Here is a 14,532-nt window from a genome sequence, read left to right on the forward strand (position 1 = left end):
AAATGGAGATAATCATAGTATCTACCTTATGAGATTATGAAATGTATTCATTTCCTATGGCTGCTAGAAAAAAGTGTCACAAACTGGATAACTTTAACAATAGTATTGTCTCACAGTCCTGGAGGTGCAAAGTCCAAGATCAAGGTGTTGGCAGTGCTATTTTTCCTGAGTGGGTGCTATGAAGGTGTTGTTCCAAGCCTCTCTCTTTGCTTCTGGTAGTTCCTTAGCTTGTGGCAGAATAATGCCAATTTTCCCATGGCATTCTCCCTGTGTGCATGTCTGTGGGCCCAAATTTCCCATTTTTGTAAGGACACAGTCATTTTGGATTAGATTCCCTCCCGAATTACATCTACAATTTCCACATAAGGCTACATTTTCAGGTATGGTGGGTTAGGACTTTAATATATGACTTTTGGGGGGGACACAATTCAACCAATAAATGAAGATTACATGAAATTATATACATAAAGAATTTAATAATGTAGCTTCCAAATAGAAAACTATTTCATCCCATCATTATTTATTAACATCTTTGTGCTATTGGTATATCTGTAGGCTCTCTAAAGATATAGCTGCTCATCTTTGTGTTTCCTTTCACAGCTGATAGTGAGGAGCTTTTGCAAACCCCAGGTACTGAGTATTTGATAAATGCTTTGTAGTCCTACATAAACTGTTACATAATCAGATTCTGTAGGTCTAATAAAGTTGGTGTTTCTGTGGGAATCTATGGCTAATCAAAGTCACATGTGTCTACACTAGTAAATCTTTGGAATGAGGAAAGACAGTGTGAGTGAAATTATCAAGCTGGTTTTTCTGACTTCAGCCGTGTGTCATGTTGGGTTAGTCAAGAGAAACATCTAATGTGAGGCCCCTGGAACATGTACGGTAAGTGAGCTTACCAAGTGGAATGGTTGCAAGAAAAAGTTTGCCAAATAGAGAGAGAAAAGGGATAGAGAGATAATTTACCATTTGCTCAAGTGAAGAATGATCCACAAATACCACAAAATTTAAGTAGTCTTAAAGGATATGCCACTGACAGATTTATCTTACAGTTTCTTACTTTGTCTAACACTGCTTCAAAACAAAACAATTTACTGAACCCAGTGGTCTCATTATTCTGGAGGTTTATAAGGTTAAAAATACGTGGAGTTTTGAGAGCAGCAATAGCATTGAAGTGGGATATTACACACAGTGATGTGTGTGTTTACGGCAGCTATGAACACACACAGACTGAAGCTTGAGGTCTGATGACCCTGAATTAGAAGAGAAGATAAAAGTTTTTTTTATATATTTTTCTTCTTTTCAAGAAGAAAAGAATTTAACTCCATATTTCTTGCATATTATCTTCTTACAACTAGGTTAGTGATTCTTGCTCTGGGTTATATATTAGAATCACCTGAAGTATATAAAAATTATCAATGCTCCGCTCTTCTACAGCTTAAATCATCGCTGGGGGTGGCCCTCCCACAGCCAGGTTTGAGAATTACTGATAGACCAGACTGTTTCTCTGTGGAAGTCAGTTATGATATGATAGCTATAGAATATGCAAAATACAGAAAGACAACTGCAAATGATTTCGCTTATTTACAAAGGGCTTAATGTCTTAAACCTGATGACTACTTTAGAGTGACCAAATCCATGTAAATTTCAGAAGTTTGTGTCTATGTACCTATTTCAGGAGAAATATAGAATTTAGCTTGAGGTAGGTATGTACACCTTTCTCAAGCATGATGTAGGTTCACCATTCCTGAGGACAAGTGAAAGCTTAATAGTGCAGATTGCTAAAATGCCATCTGCCTAGTATTTGTTGCAGCCATGCATCTGAATTAATCATAACAGAACAACCAATGTTGATGGGCAGATGATGCCCTGGGATGATATGAAATTGGGAGAAAGTGTGATGAGCCTCTTCAGCATAGAAGACTAGGTTCAGTGAATTCAATTTAATACAGATATACTGTTTACTGCTAAATATTTTGCTGGAAAAATACCTAGGTTTCATCTTTATTATTATAAACATGGTGCCTATTATATAATAGATGCTCAGTAGGTTTTTGTCTGTTTTTTAAAAATGAATTAACCAATAGACATAAATGGTGGACAGACTTTCAGTAACCATATACTTGATTTTATAATCTCATTTGTGTTGGCACATAAATACTGGACTCAGGTCCCAAAAGTATTTGCCTCTATAATCCTGACATGAATTATAATTTTTTATCATTAATAAACTCTCAGACTAAAGATAACAATTCCCTAGAATAATCAAACCAGAACTACTAAAGTGAGCAATAAGAAGGATAAAAAATAAATTCAAGTATTCTTTGAATACATATTTATAATCAAAGGGATATACTTTATTTTGATGCTTCAAATGGAAATGTATTATAAAATGTCTGCATAAAATGATCAAAACATGAGCCTTGAAGTACATTTCTTTGATATTGTAATTCTTCACACGTGGCAGAAACTCATTTTAATAGTTGCATTCAGTGGAAAGAACTCCAAGACCCAAAGGTAAAATGAACCACAAGCCCTAGGACAGAAAATGATCACAGGTCTGAATCAAGAAGAGGATGCCACACTCCTAATTAAGTGCGAGGCAGAAATCAGGACCCAGATATCTGAACTCTTAGTGAGATAGAGTTTCCTTCTCTGAATCCAGGTTGTTTTCTTTTAAAAAAAATAACAATATAAAAATTAAAAAATATATTTCTACAGTAAAAAGTAAAGAATTTTTATTTTTCTTTATTTCTCTTCAGAACCTGTCCATGTGCACCATTTTTATTAGTTTTATTTCTGTATTTTATTAAACATTTAAAAATATTTTATACATTAAATATTTATATAGCATATATTATTTATTTTCATACACATGTTTTATTTATCACTGTCCTATATTTTTCTAAAAATATTTACATTATTTTACAACTAGTTAATAGGTCACAATAAAATTTAGTCTAATTAAATGTAAAACAAATGTGTTAGAAAGAAAGAAAGGCATAAAAAAACTGGCAATTTATCATAACACATAATCTAATATTTTGTATGATTTTGCCTCCAGTATAGCTCCAAGATTTTTAATAGTGACAACAAAATGAAGATCTAACCTATAAAATGTATCATGTCCAATTCATGTAACCAAAACATTTGTACCCCCATAATATTCTGAAATAAAAAAAAAGTCCTACAAAAAAAGATGTACTGTGTCCATAAAAAAAGCAAGAAAAATCTTCCACTTTTTTTTTTAAATACTATGATAAAATTAAAAGGTATAAACAGAAACATGGATCAGCTTTGGGGTAAATATATTTGTGTGTACATTCTAAATAGGCAACCTCTCATCTCTGCATCACGTTGTTTCACTGAGTAACTGCATTATAATTTGAAGAATTAATTCACAGTCTGACTGGTATTTGTAATGTTTCCAATTTTTGTATATATAATATGAAGAACGGTTTATGTTTAGCTTTTCCTTCTTTTAGACTACTTCATAAGAATAAATTCCCAATGTTATGGGAAACTTTGATTCCTGAAATGCACTGTCAAATTACTATCCACAGAGCTGTGATGATTACACTGCTATAATCAATTTATAAATATAGCAGCTTCCCCACAGCCTCACCATCTCAGGGTATTATTTTTTTTAATAAAGTACTCTTTAATGGGTGACAGGGTATTTACATTTTTACAAAATAAAATTAAATAAAATACTAACCACATTGACTGTAACAGTTTATATTCCTGGCTTTAAGTATGCCTTTTGGGCATAGCCGTAGAAATACACTTTTAATTTAGTTTTATAGTACTTAGCCATGTTTTCAACTTATTTTTGGACGTATGCATAAAAGTCTGTCATATAAACTAGGCCTTCAAAATTATCTTGATAGTATTTTTCATGATATTTTCTTAAAATGCTCAAAAATTCTATCTATAGTCATGTCTACTTTTTTCCATTGGTAATGTTTTGCCTATTTTTCCCTTTTTTTGTTCTGATTATTCTTGTCTATTCAATTAGTTTTTTGAAAGGACCATTGCCTTTTATTTTGCTAGTTAACTTGCTTTTATCTTCATTATAATATTTATGTTTTTTCTTTTTTTCTAGCTTCTTGTGTTACAAGTTAGTTCACATTTTTCAGCCTTTTTGTTTTTACCTAATGCATTCAGGGCTATAAATTTTATTTTGAGCACCACTTTGGATATATGCTAAGGTTTTGGAAAATAGTGATATTGTTTCTGTTCAATTCTTAGTGGTTTGTAATTCTCTTTTATTTAACATCTGAGTTATAAAATTTTCATATTCTTGGAATTTTGACTCATTTTCATATGTCATTGTATTATGATCAGTGATTAGATAAAGACTTTTATATGATATAATTTATAAATATGAACATATTTTTCTTTGAGTATGCCTTTGTAGTCTACTAGATAGTCAAGTTTTATAAATATTCCTTTAATATTCGATTAGAAGATTTATTCTTTATTAGAGGCATAAAGCAATTAGATCAATTTTGTTAATTATGTCATTCATAACCTCAATGCATATATAATATATAGAAATACATACAAGGCCTAGTTTTATTTATTATTTATTTGTTCTGCCAAAGGAATTAACGTAATGTATATACTAGACTGTATTTTTTTGCTGTAATCCACTACCACCCTCCTATTGTCTGCAATTTTAGTTCTGACTTATTAATAAAAACATTTTGAAAATCAGTACTTGTTTAAATATTGCAATAGATTTTATTAATTCATTTGCTTCACTTTATTTTGCACCTTATTATTTCCTTCTGAATTTTTTTCTTCTTGGTAGAATATAGGTTTATTTTGAAAAGGTTGGTTGGTCCACTCTCCCAAGTTCTTAAATGTCTGAAAATGCCTTTATTCAGCCCATCTCTCTTGAATGAAAGATGGACTATTACAGATTTTTAGATCGAAATTCTTTTCCCATAGCATTTTCAAGGTATTATTTCATTCTTGTATTTAATTTTGTAAATCATAAGACTGAAGTATTGTATTTTATTCATTTTTTGGTAATCTATCATTTATCTTTGAATGCTTTTACATTTTTTTCTTATTTTCATTATTTTCAAGTTTCATTTTGAACTCATTATCATGTTCCTATTATTTTGTTTTAATCCTTTTCATTATACAGTGAGCTTTTTCAGTTGGAGAATTTCCCTTCCCCTCCTTCTCCATTCCAGGCTTTAGAAAATTCTCAGGCATTATTCCTCCAAATATAGATTAACTTACATTAATTCTCACTTACATTATCTCTTTTTCTCCCCTCTGGAACTCCCAAGAGACAGATTTTAGAGCTTCTGGATATATAATTCCTCATTACTTTCTTCAGCCACTTACTGAGTTTGTTTGTCTTTTAATAATTTTATTTTTAATCATTTTTATTACTGTTAGATTTTTGTTAGATTATGTCCTATACTTATTTCTGGTAAATAATATTTTTCTCCTTTCTCTGAGGATGTTAACTTATTTATTTTGTTTTAATAAGTTAATATTCATCAATTGATTGACTCGCCTTACTGTGTCTAAGCTTTGTAGTATGTAAAATTTGTTGAGTCTTTTTGATGGTGTTGGTCTTTCTCAGGTTGTGGCTTTCCAAACAACATGTGGCCTGACTCCACCAGCTGAGGCTGCTCTTTGGTACTGACAAGGGTGTTGAGTGTGAGGCACATCTGTGGGGAGCGAATGCCTGCAGGATGAGCCTGTCCCGGGAAGCAGCTTCCTGGGATTCTTGTGTTGTCTGAAGCTTACTGCTGGGGCCAGGTGTCTCCTCCCTTTCCCTGGGATTACCTCTAGTGATTATCTTTTTCTTGTTTTAGGAGATTTTATATATATATGTATGTGTATGTGTGTGTATATATATATAATAGTTATAAACTTCTGCCTTTTCTAAAGGTTTGATGCAGGAGGGGAAGAATTCAACATATGCTCTTTTTTATATAAACCAAATAGTTAGATATAGTCATAGTAACCCTGGCTTAAACCATACTTTATTATATAGTAAACCCTCTGTTTTATTGTATTTCTTAAGTTATAGAGGCTAAGCATTTCTTCTAAGATTTTTATTTTGCATCTATATATAGGAAGATTTTTAAAAAAATTCTAATGCATTTTAGGATTAGTAATCACATTATCTCTTAAAATAACTTGAGAATTTTCCCCTCTAGCCCTTTATTTTGTAGTGATCTACGTAAGATGAAAATTATTGATTTCTTAAACAATCAAAATAATTTTAAGAATCCGTTGGTGCTATGTGCTCTTATTGTGTCAAATTATTTTTTTTACATTTTTTTCCTTAACCTCCCTTAAAACTGAGTTATCAATTTATTGTTTTGTGAGTTTTGAAGTGTATCCTTTTTGTTTCTAGGTTGATTTGATCCCCTTTGAGATTTTATGTGTTAGCACGCAGCTATGATACGTTGTGTCATCTGTGTGGAGAATTCTATTGGAAGGGTTAGTAAGGCAACACAGAAGTGGTTCCACTTAAGCCAGGTCTTAAATTGTCAAAGTCATTGTGAGTTGTAAAAGAGACAAAAATAGGCTTTTTCTGCCAGCAATATCTCAGATTCATTCTTAAAGAACTGAGAACTTAATCTTCCAAAATGTCAAAAAGACCATTTTATGCCCCACCTTCCACCTCCTTCAACACAAATGCCCAGCACACCAGGGTTTGTGGTATACAATCCATACAGTCATCTCACCCACAACAACTACAGTCTGGGAGGGAACCCTGGCACCAACAGCCACATCATGGCATCCTCTGGTATTATGATTCCAAAACCCCAAAACCCGCCAGATAAGCTGCTGATGCCCTACATGAGGTATAGCAGAAAGGTCTGCGACCAAGTAAAGCCTTCTCACCCTGACCTAAAGTTGTGGGAGACTGGCAAAATTATTGGTGGCATGTGGTGAGATCTCACTGATGAAGAGAAACAAGAATATTTAACTGAATACAAAACAGAAAAGATAGAGTACAATGGATCTATGGAGGCCTTCTGTAATTCCCCCTTGTACTTTGCTTACATCAATGCAAAAAGTCATGCAGAAGCTGCTTTAGCGGAAGTCGACAGAGGCAGTCTCGCATGGAGAAAGGAGAACCGTACATGAGCATTCAGCCTGCTGAGGATCCAGATGATTATGATGATGGCTTTTCAATGAAGCATACAACCACTGCCCGTTTGCAGAGAAACCACCACCTCACCAGTGAAATCCTTATTGAGAGGGTGGTGCCAGACGTTCCGTCAATTGTCACAATAGCTAGAATGCAGGTCCTCAAATGACAGGTCCAATCTCTAATGGTTCATCAGTGCAAACTAGAAGCTGAACTCTTCAAATAGAGGAACGACATCAGGAAAAGAAGAGGAAATTCCCGGAAAGCACAGATTCATTTAACAATGAACTTGAAAGTTTGTGTGGTCTGAAGGTGGAAGTGGATATGGAGAAAACTGCAGCTGAGATTGCGTGGGCAGAGGAGCAGGCCTGCAAAAGGCAAGAGGACAGAGAAAAGGAGGCAGCAGAGCACGTGGAATGCAGTCAGAGCAGGACTGTTCCTGAGGAAGAGCAAGTGGCAAATAAAGCTGAGGAAAAGGACCACGAGAACATTCCAATGGAGACAGAGGAGACACACCTTGAAGAAATGACAGAAAGCCAACAGAATGGTGAAGAAGGCATGTCAACTCTTGAGGATAAGGAGCGTGGGCAGGACAGGGTTGACAGTATGGTAGAGGAAGGAACCAGTGACAGCAACACCTGCTCAGAGGGCAACAGTGACACAGTGGAGGAGCCACCAACAGACCCCATACCAGAAGATGAGAAAAAAGAATAGATGTCGCCTTGTTTTATGCGTTCTAAATGTTTTTTTAAATGAGAGAATGTTTTTTTTTGGTTTTAATGTGAAAAAAATTAAAAAAATAAAGGAGGCAGCAATAAAAGTTTTGTTTTATCAATACTACATGAAGCAATTTGCCTTTGCCATCATCCTGGTACCTAGAATGTAAGATTATATCCATTTACACACTCTGTAAAACAAAATTTATAGTATTAAAGTGATCATTGTTTCCATGTGAGTCTCCTTTTGGCCGGAGGCTAAAATTTGGCATCAGTGGGGATGTACAACTAGGAGAAGTGCCAAGGAAGAAAGTCTGCCAGGGAAAACATTATATTTCATTACACATAAGCATCCTCACATCTTCTCAACCTCATGGCTTACACCACATTTTTTTCTCTAATCATCTCATAAAATAAAAGGAAAACGTTGCGAGTTTGAATTTGGCAAATATATGTTCTGTGTTTGAAATGGTATTATGCCTTAGAACCGTAGCAAGGATGACTTTTTATGCCATGTTAAGCAAAGAGCAAATTCAAATATGTTTTGCTAGGGAAATACATTTCAGAAATAAATAACTCACAGAAAAGAAGAACACAGGCTTAATAAATATTTAATTTTATGTAATGACTGGCACATTGATGATCAATATATATGTTAAGCCATTATGCTAGTAATAATTGTTCATGGTAATGCATTTCTTGATTATTGTGGGTCTATTAAATGTCAGTAAGAAAGGACATCACTCAAGTCTTTTCAATGTTTCCCTTCCCAAATGAAAACCAAAACCAAAACCAAAACCAAAACTACAACCAGGTAGAGAATAATGAATTAGCTCAATTTGAAAAGAAGGAAGTAACATTGAGATACTCCTGGTTGATAGATTTGAAGAGCTTCATGGAGTCTTCTTCCTCATTTCTCCTTTACATTATATTTTCTTCCTTTCTTTGTTCTAGTCAATTTTGTTAAAATACTTTATCATCTTATTTCTCTAATGGATAATGGTATTGGTTATTAGGTAATTAAAAAACTCTAAACTGCAATTTATCATATTTTATGAGATTTATGATCAATTATTCAATTATGTATTTAATCAACCTGGGATGATTCTGGGATGAGAAATAAGTTCTCAAAATATAATTAAAAATGCCACATAATTTATTAATATATGTGATGTTAGCTTTATTAATTAAGAAATCTTGAAGTGGAAAATTAAAAGAGTTACAATTTTCCCCTAGATTTATCTCATGGTTTACACAATGACATCAAAATAATACTGAAGCTATTTGGCTTATACCATGAAATTTCAGGGTTTGTCTTTTATAATTTCCACATCCAGAGCAGCTTCTATCTTGGCTTTGGGAGGGAAAAAATTATAAAATCTGATAACAAATGAAGATACATATGATGTAATAGTTCATCTGAATATCTACTCTTAAAAATTGTTGCCTTCTATTTTATTTGACCATCTCTTCCCCCTCCTCATTTTAGTGCTATTTTCTCTCCATTGATGTTCTGAAACTTAATGACTTTAATCATGCAAATGACTCACCCAAAATCTGTCTTGGATCTGTTCTTTCTCGGTAGTTCCAAACTTAGTACTAAATCCCATCACCTTAATTTTACCCCTCTTCCTCTAACTTAGCATGGCACAAACTGACATGATTGTCTTCCCTGGACCCGCTACTAACTGTGATCTTGGGTAGATTATTTAAACAGTCTCAGTATTACCATCTATTATGAGGTTAAATGAGATAACACAAGTAATATGCACAGTAATTGTTTGCTCATATGGATGACTTTTTTCTCCCTGAGCCCCTCCCTCCAAATTTTCCATTTTTGTTTTCTATTTCTGTCAACAGAAGATCCATGCAATCATCAAATTATTATTTTGCAGTTTGCACTTTTCCTTGTTTCCCACATCAAATCCATGAACTCCCATCAATCTTTTTCCCTTTGATCCTAACTGTGCTCTAGGTTAAGATCTGATTGCTTGGGTCATTTTATAGCTGACTTTTACTGTTCTCTCTGTCCCCAGCTCTTTCTTCCTTAATTAGTTGTTATGCATTGCTACGAAGACCTTCCTGACATACAGTTCTGTTGTGTCCTTTCTCTAATTTTCAAGGGATTCCCCAATACCTACAAAGCTGCTTTAGATTTAGGACCCCCAATAACAGGGCGTCTAGGCATCTCCTTCTCCCTTTACTATTCTCTTTGCAAGTTTTTCTCTCCCCTCATACTAAGCTGCTCCAATTGCACATATACACCACACAGTTTCCTATCTTAGTCTTTGTTAATGCTCCTGCCTGCCTCAGGCCCTCAGAATGTCTTTCTTTTTGTGCCCACACAACCAAAATGAAACCCATATTTTAAAGGTACAGCTCAGACCCTTCCTTTTCCCAGTGACCTCAAGTAATACAATCATTTCTTCAACTAAATCCCCACTTCGCCTGTATGTTTCGCTACTTTTTGCCTTATGTTAGTTACATGTCTTCTTTCCCCATTAGTCTTTAAGAGCCTTGATGGAAGAATCTGTATCATCTTCATCTTGTATCTATCCAAGGGGTGTAAATAAAACGTTTCAATTAGAACTTCATAATTAATTATTTGTTGAATAAATAAGTAGATATGTATTGATTTAATTATTACTGAAGTGGCTCTCAAGAGAATTTAAGAAAAATTGTGAGGATAGATTATGATGTAGTAGGTATTATGTAAAATGAGAACAGACTCCACATTTGTCACTCATTGCTTATAAAATGCTTTGAGACTCCAAGTGAATTCATTTTTATTGTTGTTTTGAATTTATGTTCAAAAGTACTAAGTCAGTTGCATCTTGTAAACTTTAGATTCAAATCAAAGATTTTAGAAGCATTCCTTGTTTCTTTTGCGAAATATTTTTTAAAATGTGACCTATTAAGCAACATAAATGCAATGGTATTTCCCACTCAGAAAAAAACACATTGCAGGAGAGGAAAGATTTTAATTGTTGATAATTTGATTCATGGACAATATTTATTTCTGAGTAAATATATTGTGGAACTGGGATTTCCCTGATTTTAGTGCTATACATATTCAATGATATTTTGACTGGAACTTTCCTGATTTTAGTGCTATACATATTCAATGATATTTTAAAAGTGGTTTAAATTCTTGACAACTTCTCTGAAAGATTCCTAACATTTTTAAACAAAGTAGGCTATGTGATTTGTGTTTTAAGGAGACAACATACTGTTCAGAATTAGCTGTTCTCAAGGCATTTTTATGAGATACAGAAAAGGTTATAATAGCCAATATACTTAGCATTTGTTGTCTAACAGATGAACTTATGAATACTCTATTTGACAATATTTTTTAAAATATACTTTTCAGTGATTCATTAAGTCAAAATATATTCTGCCCTTTAAAAGGGAACATCTCTGTTGATCCTCCAAATATGCTGTAATTTAAGCTTCTAATTAGTAGATTTACCACACAGACTTTGCGTTAGGATTTTGCATAACATATTTATTGCACATCCATGGTTTTTCAGTTCCCAAGACCTACAGTTAGCCTTGTGTGTGTATATGTTTGTATGTTTGGGTGTGTGCGTAATTCTTAAAAGTAACTGGTAATTCCTCCTTAATTTCTGTGAAATAATCATTTAATATTCTAATTTTAATTACCATTGGTTTTTGTAATACTATTGGTAATAGTATCGCTTTTTCTTAAAGTTTACTTCATAAACGTTTTATATTTAAAAAGGGTAAGAAACAGAGAAAAGGCCTAAAAGCAAATAACATTGAATTTTTGTCTCAGTGTTTTTACGTACCTACTCATTTATTAATTCACCCACCCATATATTCAGCAAGCACTTACTGAATGTTATTTAGGTCCTAGAGAAGGAGTAAAGCTACTGAGATACCTCAGACACTGAAGCTATACCCCACCTCTAAGTTAGAATCAAGAGGGAGAAGGAGTCAACACAAAACAGAGAACTCATTTATTGAGTGCCTCCTTTGAACTAGGCTGGGCATGCCCTTTACATTCATGTTCTCACTTAAGTTTCATGAGAATATTAATAAGTATGTAGGTATTTTAAACATACTTTAAAAAATAAGGCTTCCAGAGCTTAAATTACTTACGCAAAAGCAACAGAACTCACACTGGAACACAGACAGATCCAGCTTTCATTGTGCCATGGCCCATTGCCCTGAAGTCATTATGTTTCTTTGTGCCTTGTCCCTCTCCTGTGTTAAATGAAGGAGAGATTCTCGATCTTTCCTACCCAGAAAAATATGCTAGGGTAAGATGAGATCATGTAATTGAAAGTATTTTGGGTTCCTTTGAAGAGTGATGTCATAAAATTGTAAGATACCATCATGTAATAGTTGTAAATTTTATAAAGCCATTATCTTTCCCTCTAAGTAAGGCACTTAAAATTCTGATAATATTAGCTTGTTCTCTGACAGCCCTTATAGTATAAACTGTGTCAGAGTCCTTTGTAAAATGTGAAAGAAGAACATCATACTCATGGAATACAGAGGTTGATTACTGATAAATAACACCCATGTACTTTAAACAAACAAACAAAAAGCTTTGTAATTAAATTTATAGTTTTTGGCTTTTTTGTTAATATTGTTACTGGTAAACTGGGCATAATGAAGGGGGAAATGTGTTTAACTTTATGTGAAAGGATAAATCTTGTGTTTGGCACTATTAAGGTTACTATTTATTTGCTCTTTCACTAATCTCATAACGTAATTTCTGAATAAAATGCCAGCAGCAGTACTTTTTAGTTTTGTCTTTGAAAAATATAAAGCATCTCTTTAAAGATCCATGTTTGGTTTATTTACATATTACAATAAATTTATTATAAAATTAAAAATTTCCTAGTCCTTGTATAGAAAACAGTGTAGTATTTTTGATCTTTCCTGCTTTTAATCATACTGATTAAAGGAAAAAATAAATATAAAGCAATAAGAAATTATTCTTTTAAGCATGACATATTGTCACTAATATTTTCCATTTTTTTGGACAGTTGTTTTTCTGAAATTCTGAAATTGGTCAGTGTGGAACAATCTCTGTATTTAAACAAGTACTTATCAATGCAAGAAATAGAGGAAGAAAATGCTTTCTACAAGATAATCATAGTATTCAATTAAGAATGCTTTCTTGCTGTCAGAAAGGTTTTCATCAATATAAAATTAACATTAACTTCTGCAAAATTGCAAAGGAGGTCAAAGAAATGGAAGAAAGAGTATGACATATGCACATATCCTTTAAAAAAATCTGTGAGGATTCAAGTTTTCAAGAGATGGTCTATTTTACCATCAGTGCTTACTTAAGATGTCATGGTTTCATTATTAGAAATGTTCATGGGCTCATCATTAAGGTAGGTAAACAAAGTCACTAAGCACAAGACATTTTCAAATTTTGTCAAAACAATTACTCTTTCTCAAAGCATATTTGAATTACTCATAAGGTACTGCTCCCGACACACTGTGTAACCCAGCAGAAAATCAAAGATGGCAAGGATTGCCTAACTACAGTCATGTCAAGCCACATGACTTGAAAGATCTCTAGGGATGCACTTTTTCTATGTAATATAGTTTAAAAAAGTTATCAAATACTTAAAGTGTCAAAAAATAGTCTATAGATAAATTTTTTAGATAAAAAAGCTTTTACTGTGTTATTTTATCATAGGGAGGAAAGCAAAGCAAGTAACTTGGTGTAATAGGTTACTTTGCATAGTTCTTTTTGGTACCAAGGGAATGTATAGAAATTATACCCATCAGTGAAGTACCTCAAGACAGGACTGAGAAAAGTGAGATACAAAGGAGTTTTGTTTGTGCTACCCTAAAGTCATCAACTATCAAAAGTTAAAAACACTCTTCTCTTCCCTCACATTATACCTAAAATAACAAAAATGTTTTTCTTAGAACAATTTTTATACATATAAATAAAAACATGGAGAACCAAAGATCCATAAAGTGATGTCACTAAAGAAACTTATGGGGAAAGTCTGGATTAACTGACTGTGAAGAACAGTCAGTTAATTGCTGACTGTTCAGCAATTTAATTAGATTAAAATGCTAATTTAGTACATACAGTCTCCCACAACTCTTTCTCCAATAAACGCACATCTTCAAAGAAAAGCTTCTGTCTGAGTCGGAACAATTTCACAGAATCATTAAGACAACAACAACAACAAAATGGAGTAAATGTGTTCCATATTCCAAATAATTTACTGAGGGTTCTTCAAGCCTCATACCTTCAGTTTAAACTAATTTATGGTATAAAAAGAAATTACAGAAAAATATTAAGATCTTTTCACCATTCTACATACTAATTTAGAGGTCATGAGGATTTGATCATTATTTTTTTAATGACACAAGGCAGTTTTCTTTTTTAGGCTTCATTTAGAAAAAAATTAGTGCTACATTGGTTTATTATGTTCTATTTGGAACAATTTTGGACAAAAGAAAAAAGAGCTGGGTAACTCTGAAAAGAACAAATACAACATTTGGCTTTTACCACAAAAAGAAAAAAACAAAAAACAAAAAACAAAAAACAAAAAGGAAGTCACTTGAAAATCTAACACTATTCTTGTTTTTAAGCACTTGGTACTATAAAGCAAAACATGTTCCTTTTATCATTAAAACTTTGTGGTTTTTTTCTATAGAATAAACAAATTAGGAAGG

At 33.0% G+C, this 14,532-nt stretch overlaps 1 pseudogene; it reads left to right on the forward strand.

Annotated features, from left to right (window-relative positions):
* The first annotated feature begins 6,595 nt into the window (after nt 1–6,595).
* LOC123638445 lies at nt 6,596–7,849 on the forward strand (annotated as a pseudogene).
* Nucleotides 7,850–14,532: the final 6,683 nt, after the last annotated feature.

Source organism: Lemur catta, chromosome 5, assembly GCF_020740605.2.
Source record: "Lemur catta isolate mLemCat1 chromosome 5, mLemCat1.pri, whole genome shotgun sequence".
NCBI lineage: Eukaryota > Metazoa > Chordata > Mammalia > Primates > Lemuridae > Lemur > Lemur catta.